Source organism: Taudactylus pleione, unplaced genomic scaffold (genome assembly GCF_031769625.1).
Source record: "Taudactylus pleione unplaced genomic scaffold, aTauple2 ptg001330l, whole genome shotgun sequence".
Taxonomy (NCBI): Eukaryota; Metazoa; Chordata; class Amphibia; order Anura; family Myobatrachidae; genus Taudactylus; species Taudactylus pleione.
Genome location: NW_028285730.1, coordinates 305,820 through 326,670, shown reverse-complemented (window position 1 = coordinate 326,670; position 20,851 = coordinate 305,820). Strand labels below are relative to the sequence as shown.

The 20,851-nt window shown below is 51.6% G+C and overlaps 1 long non-coding RNA gene and 5 other non-coding genes across 9 annotated transcripts; all 6 read left to right on the top strand.

Moving 5' to 3' along the window:
• Window positions 1-15,160: 15,160 nt before the first annotated feature.
• Window positions 15,161-20,158, top strand: LOC148443115 (uncharacterized). 4 transcript variants are annotated; one of them, XR_015875731.1, is made up of 8 exons: window positions 15,161-15,249; window positions 15,786-15,843; window positions 16,525-16,584; window positions 16,828-16,894; window positions 17,592-17,651; window positions 18,750-18,802; window positions 19,221-19,276; window positions 20,057-20,158. It is a non-coding gene; the product is annotated as an uncharacterized LOC148443115 (long non-coding RNA). The 4 variants fall into 4 exon arrangements; XR_015875732.1 differs by lacking the exon at window positions 15,161-15,249 and adding an exon at window positions 15,251-15,311; XR_015875733.1 differs by lacking the exon at window positions 19,221-19,276 and having other exon boundaries at window positions 15,169-15,249.
• On the top strand, window positions 16,121-16,253 carry LOC148443120 (small nucleolar RNA SNORA9). The gene has a single exon (XR_015875739.1). It is a non-coding gene; the product is annotated as a small nucleolar RNA SNORA9 (small nucleolar RNA).
• Window positions 16,616-16,748, top strand: LOC148443119 (small nucleolar RNA SNORA9). Its single transcript, XR_015875737.1, has one exon. It is a non-coding gene; the product is annotated as a small nucleolar RNA SNORA9 (small nucleolar RNA).
• Window positions 17,681-17,813, top strand: LOC148443118 (small nucleolar RNA SNORA9). The gene has a single exon (XR_015875736.1). It is a non-coding gene; the product is annotated as a small nucleolar RNA SNORA9 (small nucleolar RNA).
• LOC148443117 (small nucleolar RNA SNORA9) lies at window positions 18,830-18,962 on the top strand. Its single transcript, XR_015875738.1, has one exon. It is a non-coding gene; the product is annotated as a small nucleolar RNA SNORA9 (small nucleolar RNA).
• LOC148443116 (small nucleolar RNA SNORA9) lies at window positions 19,308-19,440 on the top strand. Its single transcript, XR_015875741.1, has one exon. It is a non-coding gene; the product is annotated as a small nucleolar RNA SNORA9 (small nucleolar RNA).
• Window positions 20,159-20,851: the final 693 nt, after the last annotated feature.

Genomic DNA, 20,851 nt, shown 5'->3' with positions numbered 1-20,851 from the left:
GAGTAGGGAGTACATATTCCGCAGTCAGGACAGGGGAAGGATGGTAGAGTAGGGAGTACATGATGCGGCAGTCAGGACGGGAGGGATGGTAAAGTAGGGAGTACATTATTCCGCAGTCAGGACTGGAGGGATGGTAGAGTAGGGAGTACATTATTCCGCAGTCGGGACAGGAGGGATGGTAGAGTAGGGAGTCCATGATGTGGCAGTAAGGGGACGGGAGGGATGGTAGAGTAGGGAGTACATATTCCGCAGTCAGGACAGGGGAAGGATGGTAGAGTAGGGAGTACATGATGCGGCAGTCAGGACGGGAGGGATGGTAAAGTAGGGAGTACATTATTCCGCAGTCAGGACTGGAGGGATGGTAGAGTAGGGAGTACATGATGCGGCAGTCAGGACGGGAGGGATGGTAGAGTAGGGAGTACATTATTCGGCAGTCGGGATGGGAGGGATGGAAGAGTAGGGAGTACGTTATTCGCAGTCGGGACAGGAGGGATGGTAGAGTAGGGAGTACATTATTCCGCAGTCGGGACGGGAGGGATGGTAGAGTAGGGAGTACGTTATTCTGCAGTTGGGACGGGAGGGATGGTAGAGTAGGGAGTACATTATTCGGCAGTCGGGACGGGAGGGATGGTAGAGTAGGGAGTACTTTATTCGGCAGGCAGGACTGGAGGGATGGTAGAGTAGGGAGTACATTATTCGGCAGTCGGGACGGGAGGGATGGATGGTAAGAGTAGGGAGTACATTATTCGGCAGTCAGGACGGGAGGGATGGTAGAGTAGGGAGTACGTTATTCGGCAGTCGGGACGGGAGGGACGGTAGAGTAGGGAGTACATTATTCGGCAGTCGGGATGGGAGGGATGGTAGAGTAGGGAGTATGTTATTCGCAGTCGGGACAGGAGGGATGGTAGAGTAGGGAGTACTTTATCCGGCAGTCGGGACGGGAGGGTTGGTAGAGTAGGGAGTACATTATTCGGCAGTCGGGACGGGAGGGATGGAAGAGTAGGGAGTACGTTATTCGCAGTCGGGACAGGAGGGATGGTAGAGTAGGGAGTACATTATTCGGCAGTCGGGATGGGAGGGATGGTAGAGTAGGGAGTACGTTATTCGCAGTCGGGACAGGAGGGATGGTAGAGTAGGGAGTACATTATTCGGCAGTCGGGACGGGAGGGATGGTAGAGTAGGGAGTACATTATTCGGCAGTCGGGACAGGAGGGATGGTAGAGTAGGGAGTACATTATTCGGCAGTCGGGATGGTAGAGTAGGGAGTACGTTATTCGCAGTCGGGACAGGAGGGATGGTAGAGTAGGGAGTACATTATTCGGCAGTCGGGACGGGAGGGATGGTAGAGTAGGGAGTACATTATTCGGCAGTCGGGATGGGAGGGACGGTAGAGTAGGGAGTACATTATTCGGCAGTCGGGACGGGAGGGATGGTAGAGTAGGGAGTACATTATTCGGCAGTCGGGATGGGAGGGACGGTAGAGTAGGGAGTACATTATTCGGCAGTCGGGATGGGAGGGATGGTAGAGTAGGGAGTACGTTATTCGCAGTCGGGACAGGAGGGATGGTAGAGTAGGGAGTACATTATTCGGCAGTCGGGACGGGAGGGATGGTAGAGTAGGGAGTACATTATTCGGCAGTCGGGACAGGAGGGATGGTAGAGTAGGGAGTACATTATTCGGCAGTCGGGATGGGAGGGATGGTAGAGTAGGGAGTACGTTATTCGCAGTCGGGACAGGAGGGATGGTAGAGTAGGGAGTACATTATTCGGCAGTCGGGACGGGAGGGATGGTAGAGTAGGGAGTACATTATTCGGCAGTCGGGACAGGAGGGATGGTAGAGTAGGGAGTACATTATTCGGCAGTCGGGATGGGAGGGATGGTAGAGTAGGGAGTACGTTATTCGCAGTCGGGACAGGAGGGACGGTAGAGTAGGGAGTACATTATTCGGCAGTCGGGACGGGAGGGACGGTAGAGTAGGGAGTACATTATTCGGCAGTCGGGATGGGAGGGATGGTAGAGTAGGGAGTACGTTATTCGGCAGTCGGGATGGGAGGGATGGTAGAGTAGGGAGTACGTTATTCGCAGTCGGGACAGGAGGGATGGTAGAGTAGGGAGTACATTATTCGGCAGTCGGGACGGGAGGGACGGTAGAGTAGGGAGTACATTATTCGGCAGTCGGGACGGGAGGGACGGTAGAGTAGGGAGTACTTTATTCGGCAGTCGGGACGGGAGGGACGGTAGAGTAGGGAGTACATTATTCGGCAGTCGGGACAGGAGGGATGGTAGAGTAGGGAGTACATTATTCGGCAGTCGGGATTGGAGGGATGGTAGAGTAGGGAGTACGTTATTCGCAGTCGGGACAGGAGGGATGGTAGAGTAGGGAGTACATTATTCGGCAGTCGGGACGGGAGGGACGGTAGAGTAGGGAGTACATTATTCGGCAGTCGGGATGGGAGGGATGGTAGAGTAGGGAGTACATTATTCGGCAGTCGGGATGGGAGGGATGGTAGAGTAGGGAGTACGTTATTCGCAGTCGGGACAGGAGGGATGGTAGAGTAGGGAGTACATTATTCGGCAGTCGGGACGGGAGGGACGGTAGAGTAGGGAGTACATTATTCGGCAGTCGGGACGGGAGGGACGGTAGAGTAGGGAGTACTTTATTCGGCAGTCGGGACGGGAGGGACGGTAGAGTAGGGAGTACATTATTCCGCAGTTGGGACGGGAGGGATGGTAGAGTAGGGAGTACATTATTCGGCAGTCGGGATGGGAGGGACGGTAGAGTAGGGAGTACTTTATTCGGCAGTCGGGACGGGAGGGACGGTAGAGTAGGGAGTACATTATTCCGCAGTTGGGACGGGAGGGATGGTAGAGTAGGGAGTACATTATTCGGCAGTCGGGATGGGAGGGATGGTAGAGTAGGGAGTACATTATTCGGCAGTCGGGACGGGAGGGACGGTAGAGTGTGGTATCCATGATGTGGCAGTATGGAGAGACATGTAAAGCAGTCAGTATATTGCACATAAAAGTACAATGTAAATGGATTAATAACAGAGATGCCATGTGGTATTACCTCAGTATAAGGCTGAGATTTTATATACATACAGTCAGGTGCATAAATATTGGGACATTGACAGAATTTTCATATTTTGGCCTCTAGTCACCACCACAATGGCTTTGAAATGAAACAAACAAGATGTGATTTACCTGCAGACTTTCAGATTTAATTTGAGGGTAATTACATCCAAATCAGGTGAACGGTGTAGGAATTACAACGGTTTCTATATGTGCCTCCCACTTTTTAAGGGGCCAAAAGTAATGGGACTATCAACTCAGAAGCTATTTCATGGACAGGTGTGGGTTATTCCCTCGTTATTTCATTATCAATTAAGCAGGTAAAAGGTCTGGAGTTGATTCTAGGTGTGACATTTGCATTTGGAATCAGTTGCTGTCAACTCTCAATATGAGATCCAAAGAGCTGTCACTATCAGTGAAGCCATCATTAGGCTGAAAGATCAAACCAAACCCATCAGAGAGATAGCAAAAACATTAGGTGTGGCCAAATCAACTGTTTGGAACATTCTTAAAAAGAAAGAATTCACCAGAGAGCTCAGCGACACCAAAAGACCCAGAAGACCATGGAAAACAACTGTGGTGGATGACAGAAGAATTATTTCCCTGGTGAAGAAAAACCCCTTCACAACAGTTGGCCAAATCAAGAACACTCTCCAGGAGGTAGGTGTATATGTGTCAAAGTCAACAATCAAGAGAAGACTTCACAAGAGTGAATATAGAGGGTTCACCACAAGATGTAAACCATTGGTGAGCCACAAAAACAGGAAGACCAGATTAGAGTTTGCCACACAACATCTAAAAACGCCATTACAGTTCTGGAACAACATCCTATGGACAGATGAGACAAAGATCAACTTGTACCAGAGTGATGGGAAGAGAAGGAAAGGAACTGCTCATGATCCAAAACATACCACCTCATCAGTGAAGCATGGTGGTGGTAGTGTCATGGCGTGGGCATGTATGGCTGCCAATGGAACTGGTTCCCTTGTATTTATTGATGATGTGACTGCTGACAAAAGCAGCAGAATGAATTCTGAAGTGTTTCGGGCAATATTATATGCTCATATTCAGTCAAATGCTTCAGAACTCATTGGACGGCGCTTCACAGTGCAGATGGACAATGACCCGAAGCATACTGCAAAAGCAACCAAAGAGTTTTTTAAGGCTAAAAAGTGGAATGTTATGCAATAGCCAAGTCAATCCCCTGACCTGAATCCGATTGAGCATGTATTTCACTTGATGAAGGCAAAACTGAAGGGAAAATTCCCCAAGAACAAGCAGGAACTGAAGACATTTGCAGTAGAGGCCTGGCAGAGCATCACCAGGGATGAAACCCAGCGTCTGGTGATGTCTATACGTTCCAGACTTCAGGCTGTAATTGCCTGCAAAGGATTTGCAACAAAGTATTAAAACGTGAAAGTTAGATTTAGGATTGTTTAGTTTGTCCCATTACTTTTGGACCCTTAAAAAGTGGGAGGCACATATAGAAACCGTTGTAATTCCTACACCGTTCTCCTGATTTGGATGTAATTACTCTCAAATTAAATCTGAAAGTCTGCAGGTAAATCACATCTTGTTTGTTTAATTTCAAAGCCATGGTGGTGGTGAATAGAGGCCAAAATATGAAAATTCTGTCAATGTCCCAATATTTATGGACCTGACTGTATATACATACACACACATTTGACACATTGCCTCAGTATAAGGCTGGGATATACTGTAGACACATAGGCCCTGATTCAGAGCCGGACGCTATTTGCCCTCGCTCGTTCAGAAAAAAGGGGTGGCTATTCAAATGAACCGTTCGCTCTTTGCGGTCTGTTCACGCCTCTAGGTCTGAACGAGCGTACAAAACATGCGGTCTTTTTTTTAAAACTACGCCCCCTGGCCGCTCACATCCTACGTCATGTCCGCTATTTATTAGATTAATCGAGTACATCGACCAGCGTATGAACTGCTCGCTATTCTTGTGGTTGGTTTTTCCTACCACAATCTTGCGAGCAGTTCTGACTATAAAATAACCCAGTGACGTGGTCAATGACGCTGCTGTATTAATTATGCACACCCATAAAACGCCCGTTTTGACCTTTAAGCACGCCTGCCTTCGGATCTCCACTCCCCGTTTTCAAGCACCTTCCCCTGTTACCACCCACATACGCCTCCTCATGTCACTCAAAATAGCAGGCATTCGCTATTTAGCGAACAAACGATTTTCGGCCACACTGACTGGTTCGCTCATGCGTATTACAATCCGTACACATGCGCAGTTGTGCAAACATCGCTCGGAACGAACGAGCGGCCGCTTACGAGCGGCTCTGAATCAGGCCCATAGTCCATTACCTCAGTATAAGGCTGAGATATAGGGCCTGATTCAGAGCCGCTCGTAAGCGGCCTCTCGTTCGCTCCGAGCGATGTTTGCCCAACTGCGCATGCGTACGGATCGTTATACGCATGCGCGAACCAGTCAGTGCGGCCGAAATTCATGTGCTCGCACATTACATTAGTACATTAGCTCAGTATAAGGCTGGGACAAAGATACATAGTACATTACCTCAGTATAAGGTTGGGATATAGATATATATTACATTACCTCAGTATAAGGCTGGGATATAGAATCATAGGCCCTCATTCAGAGCCGCTCGTTAGCGGCAGTACGCTCGTTCCGAGCGATGTTTGCACATCTGCGCATGCGTACGGTTTTTAGTACGCATGCGCGAACCAGTCAGTGCGGCCGAAAATCGTTGGTACGCAATATAGCGAGGGCCTGCTATTTTGAGTGACAGAATGAGGCGTATGTGGGTGGTAACAGGGGAAGGAGTTTGAAAATGGGGAGTGGAGATCCGAACGCAGGCGTGCTTAAAGGTCAAAACGGGCGTTTTATGGGTGTGTATATTTAAAACAGCAGCGTCATTGACCACGTCACTGGGTTATTTTATAGCCAGAACTGCTCGCAAATTTGTGGTAGCAAACACCAACCACAAGAATAGCGAGCAGTTCATACGCTGGTCGATGTACTCGATTAATCTAATAAATAGCGGACATGACGTAGGATGCGAGCGGCCAGGGGGCGTTTTTAACAAATAAACGAGCGTATGTTTTGCTCGCTCGTTCAGACTAAGAGGTGTGCGTACGGATCATTTGAATAGCCACCCCTTGTTTTTAAACGAACGACCACAAATAGCGAACGGCTCTGAATCAGGCCCATAGTACATTACCTCAGTATAAGGCTGGGATATAGATACATAGTACATTAGCTCAGTATAAGGCTGGGATATAGATACATAATGCCTGATTCAGAGGCGCTCGCAAAAAGTGAGCGCTCGCTCTGAATCAGGGCGGGCGCTTCTTTTTTTAGTTGCAGCCTCTTGGCCGCTCGCATAGCTGTGGGTTACCACCCACAGCTTATGCGAGCGGCCAGGTGATAGTCGCGATGGTCAAGACCATCGGGCTTGCGACGAGACCCTTGCGGTAGGGTCTCGTGGCCGCAAGCCCCAGTGGATTTCCTGCTCTAGTAGAGCAGGAAGTCGACCTACTGACATCACGTCCCATAAAACGCCGATTTATGGGAGTGCATAATTAACTAAGTAGCGTCATGGCACATGTGACATGGGAGGTTTTTACACTGACTAGATCGTAGTGCTTAAGAGAGGGTATGGTCAACCTTAAGCTCTACGACCAGTTCCGATGGTCACAATTAATCTTTATATGCCCGGAGATGACGTGTAATGCGAACGAGAAGGGGGCGTATTTTTAGTCTTACGGCCGCATCCTCCCCTCGATCGTCCAGCTAATGATCCCATCTTAACGACGCAACTTGCGAGCGCTTCATTTGCATATCCGGCCGTGCGGCCGTAACGACCGACTCTGAATGAGGTCCAGAGTGTGCAGTGCTGTTTCCTACCAGGCTCTGTGTCTGTGTAGTTGATTTCAGCGCTGATAGTGCAGGGATTTATTTCTGCATTGTATGTGACTATATGCTAGTGCTGTCTGACTGTACTCTCACTTCTGACTGTCAGCCATTTTCCTATCCCTGTTTTCCTATCACTGCTAAAGCCCTTGCGGTGCGGTGTTGCAGGGTGTTCATTGCCTTACAGTAAAAGTATTTATTTATCTGTGAGGGGAGTCACATACGCTCCGTTCCACTCATCATGTCTGAGAGAGAACGTGATTTTCCTCTTCAGCTAAAGTGTACCACATGTAATGTACCAATAGCGGAGGGTGATGGGAGCGCTGAGGGATTATTTAAGGCATGTTATATAATGTCACGCCCGATTTGTGTCACTGCGCCTGTGCAGGAACCGCCCTGGACTTGATTTGCTAAGGCACTTACAACCCTTGTGGGCCAGCTAGCGACGCCCCCTGCGTTTCCCCACATGGGGTTGTCACAGCAGTCGGTGGTGTCATCACCCATCCAGGGGTTCCCCAGACAATTGATGCCCCCCCAGGTCTCACAGGAGCCTGCGTGGGTCAATTCCTTGTCCAATACGGTGCAACACCTGTCGAACGGTTTACAGGGGGAGTCATCATTGCGGCCTTTAGTGTCTCAGACGCCTCAGTATGATGAGGATGATGTGTCATCTGATGACGGTGACATTAAAGACCTTTCTGACCAGGAGCCCCTCCGTACTAAGGAGGCGGAGCCTAAGTCTAAGGTCTATGTACCTGGCCTTATATGGGTAGTCCGTACAGCCTTGGTTACTGAGGATGGCGATCCCCCTGTGGCCAAATCCAAATACATCTTCTTTAAGGATATTAAGGGTGATGCCACTGTATTTCCTCTATCTGGTCATTTAGAGGAGGCGTGGAAAAAGCCGGGTAAACTGTACCAGCCTCAGAAACATTTGGCTTTTGCATACCCCTTTCTCCAAGTGGGAATCTCCTCCGCAGGTGGATTCTCATGTCACACGCCTAGTGAGGAGTGATACTTTGCCCATGTCCTCCTTAAAGGATGCTACGGATCGCAAGGTTGAAATATGCCTGAAATCCATTTATTCCCTTGCTGGAGGGGCGTCCAGACCGGCTATGGCCGTGTGTTGGGTGCGTCATGTGCTCTGGGCCACCATCGACCTGGTTGTGAGCGCTCAGCGCTTGCGACCGGGTCTGAATCAGGCCCTCTGTCTCCTGTGCTCATCCCAACCTTAACTAAAATCTGTAATCTCTCCTTCTCTACTGGTATCTTTCCATCACCGTTCAAGCACGCAATGATCACTCCCATCAGTGTGCAAGCACGCAATGATCACTCCCATCAGTGTACAAGCACGCAATGATCACTCCCATCAGTGTGCAAGCACGCAATGATCGCTCCCATCGGTGTACAAGCACGCAGTGATCGCTCCCATCGGTGTGCAAGCACGCCGTGATCGCTCCCATCGGTGTGCAAGCACGCCGTGATCGCTCCCATCGGTGTGCAAGCACGCCGTGATCGCTCCCATCGGTGTGCAAGCACGCAGTGATCGCTCCCATCGGTGTGCTAGCACGCAGTGATCGCTCCCATCGGTGTGCAAGCACGCAGTGATCGCTCCCATCGGTGTGCAAGCACGCAGTGATCGCTCCCATCGGTGTGCAAGCACGCAGTGATCGCTTCCATCGGTGTGCAAGCACGCAGTGATCGCTCCCATCGGTGTGCAAGCACGCAGTGATCGCTCCCATCGGTGTGCAAGCACGCAGTGATCGCTCCCATCGGTGTGCAAGCACGCAGTGATCGCTCCCATCGGTGTGCAAGCACGCAGTGATCGCTCCCATCGGTGTGAAAGCACGCAGTGATCGCTCCCATCGGTGTGCAAGCACGCAGTGATCGATCCCATCGGTGTGCAAGCACGCAGTGAAAGCTCCCATCGGTGTGCAAGCACGCAGTGAAAGCTCCCATCGGTGTGCAAGCACGCAGTGATCGCTCCCATCGGTGTGCAAGCACGCAGTGATCGCTCCCATCGGTGTGCAAGCACGCAGTGATCGCTCCCATCGATGTGCAAGCACGCAGTGATCGCTCCCATCGGTGTGCAAGCACGCAGTGATCGCTCCCATCGGTGTGCAAGCACGCAGTGATCGCTCCCATCTCCCATCGGTGTGCAAGCACGCAGTGATCGCTCCCATCGGTGTGCAAGCACGCAGTGATCGCTCCCATCGGTGTGCAAGCACGCAGTGATCGCTCCCATCGGTGTGCAAGCACGCAGTGATCGCTCCCATCGGTGTACAAGCACGCAGTGATCGCTCCCATCAGTGTTCGCTCCCATCGGTGTACAAGCACGCAGTGATCACTCCCATCAGTGTACAAGCATGCAGTGATCGCTCCCATCAGTGTTCGCTCCCATCGGTGTACAAGCACGCAGTGATCACTCCCATCAGTGTACAAGCACGCAGTGATCACTCCCATCAGTGTACAAGCACGCAGTGATCACTCCCATCAGTGTACAAACACGCAGTGATCGCTCCCATCAGTGTACAAGCACGCAGTGATCGCTCCCATCAGTGTACAAGCACGCAGTGATCGCTCCCATCGGTGTACAAGCACGCAGTGATCGCTCCCATCGGTGTACAAGCACGCAGTGATCGCTCCCATCGGTGTACAAGCACGCAGTGATCGCTCCCATCGGTGTACAAGCACGCAGTGATCGCTACCATCGGTGTACAAGCATGCAGTGATCGCTCCCATCGGTTCACTTCCATCAGTGTACAAGCACGCAGTGATCGCTCCCATCGGTGTACAAGGACGCAGTGATCACTCCCATCAGTGTACAAGCACGCAGTGATCACTCCCATCATTGTACAAGCACGCAGTGATCACTCCCATCAGTGTACAAGCACGCAGTGATCACTCCCATCAGTGTACAAGCACGTAGTGATCACTCCCATCAGTGTACAAGCACGTAGTGATCACTCCCATCAGTGTACAAGCACGCAGTGATCACTCCCATCGGTGTACAAGCACGCAGTGATCGCTCCCATCGGTGTACAAGCACGCAGTGATCGCTCCCATCGGTGTACAAGCACGCAGTGATCGCTCCCATCGGTGTACAAGCACGCAGTGATCGCTCCCATCGGTGTACAAGCACGCAGTGATCGCTACCATCGGTGTACAAGCACGCAGTGATCGCTACCATCGGTGTACAAGCATGCAATGATCGCTCCCATCGGTTCACTTCCATCAGTGTACAAGCACGCAGTGATCGCTCCCATCGGTGTACAAGCACGCAGTGATCGCTCCCATCGGTGTACAAGCACGCAGTGATCGCTCCCATCGGTGTACAAGCACGCAGTGATCGCTACCATCGGTGTACAAGCACGCACTGATCGCTACCATCGGTGTACAAGCATGCAATGATCGCTCCCATCAGTTCACTTCCATCAGTGTACAAGCACGCAGTGATCGCTCCCATCGGTGTACAAGCACGCAGTGATCGCTACCATCGGTGTACAAGCATGCAATGATCGCTCCCATCGGTTCACTTCCATCAGTGTACAAGCATGCAGTGATCGCTACCATCGGTGTACAAGCACGCAGTGATCGCTACCATCGGTGTACAAGCATGCAATTATCGCTCCCATCGGTTCACTTCCATCAGTGTACAAGCACGCAGTGATCGCTCCCATCGGTGTACAAGCACGCAGTGATCGCTACCATCGGTGTACAAGCATGCAATGATCGCTCCCATCGGTTCACTTCCATCAGTGTACAAGCATGCAGTGATTACTCCCATCGGTGTACAAGCATGCAGTAATCGCTCCCATCGGTGTACAAGCACGCAGTGATCGCTCCCATCGGTGTACAAGCACGCAGTGATCGCTCCCATCGGTGTACAAGCACGCAGTGATCGCTCCCATCGGTGTACAAGCAAGCAGTGATCTCTCCCATCGGTGTACAAGCACGCAGTGATCACTCCCATCGGTGTAAAGCACGCAGTGATCACTCCCATCGGTGTACAAGCACGCAGTGATCACTCCCATCGGTGTACAAGCACGCAGTGATCAGTCCCATCGGTGTACAAGCACGCAGTGATCACTCCCATCGGTGTACAAGCACGCAGTGATCGCTCCCATCGGTGTACAAGCACGCAGTGATCGCTCCCATCAGTGTTCGCTCCCATCGGTGTACAAGCACGCAGTGATTACTCCCATCAGTGTACAAGCATGCAGTGATCGCTCCCATCAGTGTTCGCTCCCATCGGTGTACAAGCACGCAGTGATCACTCCCATCAGTGTACAAGCACGCAGTGATCACTCCCATCGGTGTACAAGCACGCAGTGATCGCTCCCATCGGTGTACAAGCACGCAGTGATCGCTCCCATCGGTGTACAAGCACGCAGTGATCGCTCCCATCGGTGTACAAGCACGCAGTGATCGCTCCCATCGGTGTACAAGCACGCAGTGATCGCTCCCATCGGTGTACAAGCACGCAGTGATCGCTCCCATCGGTGTACAAGCACGCAGTGATCGCTCCCATCGGTGTACAAGCACGCAGTGATCGCTCCCATCGGTGTACAAGCACGCAGTGATCGCTCCCATCGGTGTACAAGCACGCAGTGATCGCTCCCATCGGTTCACTTCCATCAGTGTACAAGCACGCAGTGATCGCTCCCATCGGTGTACAAGCACGCAGTGATCACTCCTATCATTGTACAAGCACGCAGTGATCACTCCCATCAGTGTACAAGCACGCAGTGATCACTCCCATAAGTGTACAAGCACGCAGTGATCGCTCCCATCAGTGTACAAGCACGCAGTGATCGCTCCCATCAGTGATCGCTCCCATTGCTGTACAAGCACGCAGTGATCGCTCCCATCGGTGTACAAGCACGCAGTGATCGCTCCCATCGGTGTACAAGCACGCAGTGATCGCTCCCATCGGTGTACAAGCACGCAGTGATCGCTACCATCGGTGTACAAGCATGCAATGATCGCTCCCATCGGTTCACTTCCATCAGTGTACAAGCACGCAGTGATCGCTCCCATCGGTGTACAAGCACGCAGTGATCGCTCCCATCGGTGTACAAGCACGCAGTGATCGCTCCCATCGGTGTACAAGCACGCAGTGATCGCTCCCATCGGTGTACAAGCAAGCAGTGATCTCTCCCATCGGTGTACAAGCACGCAGTGATCACTCCCATCGGTGTACAAGCACGCAGTGATCACTCCCATCGGTGTACAAGCACGCAATGATCACTCCCATCGGTGTACAAGCACGCAGTGATCACTCCCATCGGTGTACAAGCACGCAGTGATCGCTCCCATCGGTGTACAAGCACGCAGTGATCGCTCCCATCGGTGTACAAGCACGCAGTGATCGCTCCCATCGGTGTACAAGCACGCAGTGATCGCTCCCATCAGTGTTCGCTCCCATCAGTGTACAAGCACGCAGTGATTACTCCCTTCAGTGTACAAGCATGCAGTGATCGCTCCCATCAGTGTTCGCTCCCATCGGTGTACAAGCACGCAGTGATCACTCCCATCGGTGTACAAGCACGCAGTGATCACTCCCATCGGTGTACAAGCACGCAGTGATCGCTCCCATCGGTGTACAAGCACGCAGTGATCGCTCCCATCGGTGTACAAGCACGCAGTGATCGCACCCATCGGTGTACAAGCACGCAGTGATCGCTCCCATCGGTGTACAAGCACGCAGTGATCGCTCCCATCGGTGTACAAGCACGCAGTGATCGCTCCCATCGGTGTACAAGCACGCAGTGATCGTTCCCATCGGTGTACAAGCACGCAGTGATCGCTCCCATCGGTTCACTTCCATCAGTGTACAAGCACGCAGTGATCGCTCCCATCGGTGTACAAGCACGCAGTGATCGCTCCCATCGGTGTACAAGCATGCAATCATCGCTCCCATCGGTTCACTTCCATCAGTGTACAAGCACGCAGTGATCGCTCCCATCGGTGTACAAGCACGCAGTGATCGCTCCCATCGGTGTACAAGCACGCAGTGATCGCTCCCATCGGTGTACAAGCACGCAGTGATCGCTCCCATCGGTGTACAAGCACGCAGTGATCGCTCCCATCGGTGTACAAGCACGCAGTGATCGCTACCATCGGTGTACAAGCACGCAGTGATCGCTACCATCGGTGTACAAGCACGCAGTGATCGCTACCATCGGTGTACAAGCACGCAGTGATCGCTACCATCGGTGTACAAGCATGCAGTGATCGCTACCATCGGTGTACAAGCATGCAATCATCGCTCCCATCGGTTCACTTCCATCAGTGTACAAGCACGCAGTGATCGCTCCCATCGGTGTACAAGCACGCAGTGATCGCTCCCATCGGTGTACAAGCACGCAGTGATCGCTCCCATCGGTGTACAAGCACGCAGTGATCGCTCCCATCGGTGTACAAGCACGCAGTGATCGCTCCCATCGGTGTACAAGCACGCAGTGATCGCTCCCATCGGTGTACAAGCATGCAGTGATCGCTCCCATCGGTGTACAAGCACGCAGTGATCGCTACCATCGGTGTACAAGCATGCAGTGATCGCTACCATCGGTGTACAAGCATGCAATCATCGCTCCCATCGGTTCACTTCCATCAGTGTACAAGCACGCAGTGATCGCTCCCATCGGTGTACAAGCACGCAGTGATCGCTCCCATCGGTGTACAAGCACGCAGTGATCGCTCCCATCGGTGTACAAGCACGCAGTGATCGCTCCCATCGGTGTACAAGCACGCAGTGATCGCTCCCATCGGTGTACAAGCACGCAGTGATCGCTCCCATCGGTGTACAAGCACGCAGTGATCGCTCCCATCGGTGTACAAGCATGCAGTGATCTCTCCCATCGGTGTACAAGCACGCAGTGATCACTCCCATCAGTGTACAAGCATGCAGTGATCACTCCCATCAGTGTACAAGCATGCAGTGATCACTCCCATTTTGAAAAAACTAAATTCTGACCCTAAAGGTGCCTACACACTAGGCAATTTTTGTACGCGATCTGCCCGATTCCGACGCATTGGAACGAAAGATTGTGTAAAATATGTCCTAAACGTGAGTCTCCACTCACAATCACGATGCCGATGCGCGTACCCACTGGTCGTACATCACATCTTCAGATCTTGCCTGCTGCGGGTGGCCAAATCGTGAGGTTGGGGACCCCCACCGCCACAGCTGTGCGGCGGTGCCGGACCCAGTGGCGTATGAATGGATGCAGCATGCATGCGCGCGGCATCCATTCACTGACGGGAGAGGGCAGCCCAGCCAGTGACGGAGGCGGCATGGCCTATGGGAATGAGGCCACTCCCCCAATTTTGGTCGCGCGCGGCTTTGGTGCACTCGATTGCAGGGCGCACAGTACCGGGCCAGCACAGGGTGCTCAGACCCCTGGAGCCTTCCCTGATACATGGTGCGATGAGGTGATGGGGGATCCAACATCCGACCGCCCGATATGCCGGCTCCCCCCTCCCTCACCTGTATAACATTAACAACACATGGGATTGCACATTGCATCCCCTGATTGCATGGTTCTGCAGTGCGATCAGGCAATGGAATGTACGACCCCACGGGAGCGCGCTTTGTACGAAATCAGGCCCATACACTGTGCGATATCGTACCAATCCATCGGATAGGCTACTTTAGATACATAACTATCATTGAGAGTCCTCACTGCGCCCCCTGCTGTACACTGAGAGCACTGCAATATCTGATACCAGAGTTACATTACAGCCAGCTATACAGTATACTATCATTGAGTCCTCACTGCGCCCCCTGCTGTAGACTGAGAGCACTGCAGTATCTGACACCAGAGTTACATTACAGCCAGCTATATACGATCATTGAGAGTCCTCACTGCGCCCCCTGCTGTACACTGAGAGCACTGCAGTATCTGATACCAGAGTTACATTACAGCCAGCTATATACCATCACTGAGAGTCCTCACTGCGCCCCCTGCTGTACACTGAGAGCACTGCAGCCTCCTCAGACTGAACCATCTGCCGGCGGCGGCGGGGGGAGTCTCCTCACTATACAGCTCCCCTCATCTCTCCCTGCTGGCAGTGTAGTAAGAGGGTGACACATGGCGGTATAATAACGTGCCCCGGTCACAGCGAGCCCCCGGCACTACTGCGGATATGGGCTGTGCGCGGTAACTGGTAGCGGGTGATACATGGGGCGGCCCGGGGGGAGGGGCAGGCGGCCCAGATCGGGCGTCTCCTCCTCCTCCTCCTCCTCCATGTGCTCCTGGCAGAGGTAGGACGGGGCCGCGTGTGTCTGCGCCGATACTCGGGTCACTAGTGCGGCCAGTGCCGATGGTGGGGTTACTGAGGGCCCTGGTGCTGTTGCAATCACTGGGGACACTGGTGCTGTTACTGGGGACACTGGTGCTGTTACTGGGGACACTGGTGCTGTTACTGGGGATACTGGTGCGGCTTGTGCCAATAGTGGGGTTACTGAGGGCACTGGTGCGGTTACTGGGTATACTGGTGTGGTCTGTGCAGATAATGGGGGATACTGGTGCACATAGTGGGGTCACTGGTGCTGATACTGGTGCGGCCTGTGCAGATAGTGGGTTTTACTGAGGTCACTGGTGCTGTTACTGGGGACACTGGTGATAGTGGAATTACTGGGGTCACTGGTGCGGCCAGTGCCGATAGAGGGGTCGCTGGAGCTGTTACTGGGGATACTGGTGCAATTACTGGAGTCACTGGAGCTGTTACTGGGGTCACTGGTGCTGTTACTGGTGCAATGTGTCAGTACCTTTATACAGATATTTGTCTGTTTTCCAGGGCCTGTGACCTGCGGCTGAGCCAGGAGAGCAGGATGAGGACCCTCAGTGTATATAGGGTGTGTAACCACCTATATACTGTATATAACCATCTATATACTATATCTTACTATCTGTATGTTCTGGTGTCACTGCCCAGACATACAGGGTCCCTAATCAGAAACCTTTGGTGCAAAAGGAGGTGATTATTACAGAGCTCCAATGCTGAATATATAATATATATATATATATATATATATAATCAGTAATGCCTAGAACAATAGGCACTGCTCTGTGTGGTGGATGAAGATTGGGCTGGATACGAGGTGTGTATTGCCCCCTACTCCCCTCCGCCATGTGCAGGTCTTCCAGCATGTTGGGGCTTGCAGTAGCCCCGTCCATTCCTGTAGACTCTGCTAGATCAGCCCTGGGACGGTTTGAGGCCTCTCTCTGCCCCTCCGGGGGGAGGTTATAGAAATCCCAGACACTGACAGAGGAATACATAGCTCTGGATTGCTGATATTCGCGTGCTGATGCGTTGGGGTGAGGCAGTGTAATCCCTGTAGATGACTTGAGCGGTCTCCCTGTAACTAGCGCTATACACAAGTCATTCGTAGGTTTCCATGTCATACATGTGACGCAATCACAGATTATTCTGTACACTGGGGCAGACAATTGTATAGTCAGGATCTGGTTCCGCCCTGTTCCAAATGGTGCAAACACTTCTCTACATTAAAATAAATTATTATTCTTTCTTCCAGTCAGTAAGAAGAATCGTCGGTCCCCTGTGTGTGGTGGATGAAGATTGGTCTGGATACGAGGTGTGTATTGCCCCGTACTCCCCTCCGCCATGTGCAGGTCTTCCAGCATGTTGGGGCTTGCAGTAGCCCTGTCCATTCCTGTAGACTCTGCTAGATCAGCCCTGGGACGGTTTGAGGCCTCTCTCTGCCCCTCCGGGGGGAGGTTATAGAAATCCCAGACACTGAGGCACAAATACATTGTTGCAGCATAAAGACCATAAGAATGATCGTCACCCTCATTATTCTGCTCCCTCCTGTGTCCAGCATTCTCCCCGTGACAACAGGACTGGACTCCATGGCAAAGCCTCAGACAGCTGGTGACAGTGTGGAGGTAATTTGGGGGGAGATGTGTGGAGGTAATTTGGGGGGAGACGTGTGGAGGTCACTGGCAGCGATTTAAAAGACCACAGAACCTCCTCATAGAAACCCACCATGACCTAATGCGAATGCAGCAGCTAAAGCTTCTCTGTAACATTACAGATCACTTTCACATGGGTTCTGGGAAATGTTAGCACATCCCGGCTGCCTCCCATGTTATATTACAGTGAGGAGGGCAGGGGGAGAATGAAAGGATTCTTTGTTGAATTGTTACATGTGGGCTGAGATCTATAAGCTCATAAGTAGATAGGATAGAAAGAATTTGAATGCATATTTTCCACCAGAAGATAGCAAAGACATTAGTAATTAGTTGTAAATTATAATTTAAAATAATAAAATTGTTTGGTCGTCTTAAGAGACGTAATCTATATAATTACATAGGGCGGTCCCGTCTCCACAATGCGTGCGCGGTGGAAGACTGAGTGCACGCCCCAACAGCTTCCACTGAGTGAGGGAGACGGGATAGACCTGAAGGGGGAGGGACATAACTAAGCCGTTTGTCTGGGGGGGGGGGGGTGTGTCAGTACGGTGCCGCGATGGCGGGATGGGTTGTCTGGGGCGGAGGCTGAGGTGGCCCCTCATAGGCCATGTCCGTTATACTAGTATCTTATATGGTAAAATGGTGACTTCAACCTGTCTGTGTTTTCTAGAGTCCCAGATGATTGGTGCGCACCCGGGTGAGCCGGTCAGTGGTGACCATACAATACAAGGTGAGTATTTCTCTCCTACCCTCCGCCATGTGCAGGTCTTCCAGCATGTTGGGGCTTGCAGTAGCCCTGTCCATTCCTGTAGACTCTGCTAGATCAGCCCTGGGACGGTTTGAGGCCTCTCTCTGCCCCTCCGGGGGGAGGTTATAGAAATCCCAGACACTGATAGAGGGATAAATATGTGTCTGTCGTAGATGACTTTTCTGAGTAGGAGAGAATGAGACCCCTGTAAATGTTCTGGCTCATTCCACTATTGTCTCTGCAAAGGCTGTAACCTGGGCTGGATCACTAACGCTCGGGAAAACATCATAGAGTAGAAATGTATCGTAGTGAGAGATTGGCATCAGTGTATCATCTATGTATTGAGGGGGGGGGGGGGGGGTGCATCGGCACCTGGAGGTGTAATAACTGGATCAGTATGTACTATATGCATTCAGTATATAGTGACAGATATTCCAGGACCGTGCCCTAATGTACTCCCCATAGGGAGTGGGTGAATGTAGGTTGCTGGTACAGGTAAGTGTCGTCATCTGTTCTGTAATATATTTCAGCCATATCCCGTATATTACTGACGTGTTATTAACTGAGGTCTGTCAGAAATATAAAAGAGCTGTTATAGTCTCCTTCCTAAAACAGTCTCTTGGATGTTCCCGGCACAGATCAGGTGTTACCCGGATTACGCCCGTTTGCGGTTTTAGGATGATTTTTGATCTTGTGGCCCCTTTGGACGAGCGTCTTGAGTTTTTTGCTGAAGCCAAACAGGCAAAGCGCAAGCTCTGCAACCTAATCTGACTGTGACGCTGTCATGACTCCCATATAGATACATATTATAAAGGCTGGGTGGAATTGGTAAAATGTCTAGACCAGGGGTATTCAACATGCGGCCCTCTAGCTGCTGTGGAACTACATATCCCAGCATGCCTCGCCACGATTTTGCTATTAGGACATGCTGGGATGTGTAGTTCCACAGCAGCTGGGGGGCAGCATGTTGAATACCCCTGGCCTAGATTTTGCCACCAGGAGTTACAGGATTTGGTACAGTCCGTTCTGATGTAAAACCTGTGATGGAGGATTGTGACATTTCTCATTTCCTGTCTATAGGACGCAGTGCTTCTGTTACCTCTGTGGTGGATGAAGATTGGGCTGGATACGAGGTGCGTATTGCCCCCTACTGTCGCCTTGTGCAGGTCTTCCAGCATGTTGGGGCTTGCGGTAGCCCCGTCCATTCCTGTAGACTCTGCTAGATCAGCCTTGGGACGGTTTGAGGCCTCTCTCTGCCCCTCCGGGGGGAGGTTATAGAAATCCCAGACACTGACAGAGGAATAAATATGTGCCTGTCGTAGATGACATTTCTGAGTAGGAGACAGGAGATTGTCCGTGTAATCCCTGCTGATGACTTGTGCGGTCTCCCTGTAACTAGCGCTACACACAAGTCATTCGTATGTGTCATACATGTGATCGCAGATTGTTCTGTACACTGGGGCAGACAAACGTATAGTCAGGTTCTGGTTCTGCCCTGTTCCAAATGGTGCAAACACTTCTCTACATTAACGTACATTATTATTTTGTCAGTAAGAAGAATCGTTGGTCCCCTGTGTGTGGTGGATGAAGATTGGGCTGGACATGAGGTGTATATTGCCCCCTACTCCCCTCCGCCATGTGCAGGTCTTCCAGCATGTTGGGGCTTGCAGTAGCACTGTCCATTCCTGTAGACTCTGCTAGATCAGCCCTGGGACGGTTTGAGGCCTCTCTCTGCCCCTCCGGGGGGAGGTTATAGAAATCCCAGACAACGTCTTTATGGGGATGAAATTGATCCCAACCCTCTGACAGTAATTACATAACACTGGGATACTTATAGTCATTATATTTCATGTTCACACTAGGTCTGGCACCGGACATAGAGAGGGGCACTGTGGTGGCCGTGTCTATAAGATACTCGCCCTTTTCATCACTCTTGGGAGGGGGTGTGCCTGGCACTTGCAGACAGGCCGAGCTGCCCCCAATCTCTCCCTTTCCTGTGAATAAATGCTGGGCGCATGCACCTGGTATCTATTTCCCGGTGGTGATCGCTACATCGCAATTTTCCCCAACCACCGGACACTGCGGCCCGCTGGTGGGGATGGCACCCGGCAGGCTGTTTTAGCAGGGCGCTGCCAATAGGGGCAGGGTGCATTCTGCCCTTTAGAGATCAAGCAGGGTGTGGTGCCCGTCTAAAACAGCCTAGAGGGAACGCTAACATTCCATTGCACATATGGTAAAAAAATATATATCACCCCAAAATCTCCCCCGTTCCTGTATGGCAGGAGTATTGTCTTATAAATATATTTGGTCATGTTACAGGTTAATGTGCAGCTGGTGGTGGCCTTTTGTTTGTCTTTTATTTGTTAATGTGATGATTTTTCTTTCAGGTAAATCTGCGTCGCTGCTGTAATTTGTAAGAAATGGAAACCGCTCTTCCCGCGATGGCCTCGTTGGCGGATAGTAACCTGCTAATAAAGTGCTTTGTGTGAGACTGGCTACACTTGTGTGTTCTGTAAAACCTGTACAGCTCCTGTAAGATTGTCATTTCCTATTAAACAGCTAAAGTCTAGGGCCCAGGTTCTCAAACTCTGTCCTTAGGCCCCCGAACAGAGCATGTTTTCCAGGTCTCCACAGAATTACAAGTGCAATGATTAGCTCCACCTGTGGATCTCTTAAAATGTGTCAGTGAGTAATGATTACACCTGTGCACCTGCTGTGTGACCTGGAAAATGTGAGGGGCCCTGAGGAGTGAGTTTGAGAACCGTGTGGTCTATGGGAATGCTGCACTGCTATCTGGCTTCTCCCCTGCAGCCTGAGGTAATGGCTGCCAAATGCGTTTGGGTCAGGACAATGTGATGGAGGAGGATGTGCGGGGGGCAGGATGACCAATATTTTCCCAGGAGCATGGAGGGTGGTACCGCTCTTCACCACTGCCCTCCCTGTGTTACTCTCTTAGACATCCTGGCACAAAGTGGCTATAACGTCCATAGCAGTCAGTCACGCCCATGTGCCAGCCGCTGCCACCACAGTCCACCTAGATTAGGGAATTCTGAAAGTAATTGGAGGAAGCCCCTAGAACCGATTCCAAACCCCAGTACTGGTGCCATCAGCAGTGAGGACCCCAGAGTGATCTGTATGACTGCAGGAGGGTGGGAAGCGGTCAGGGACTGCTAGGCCTGGGT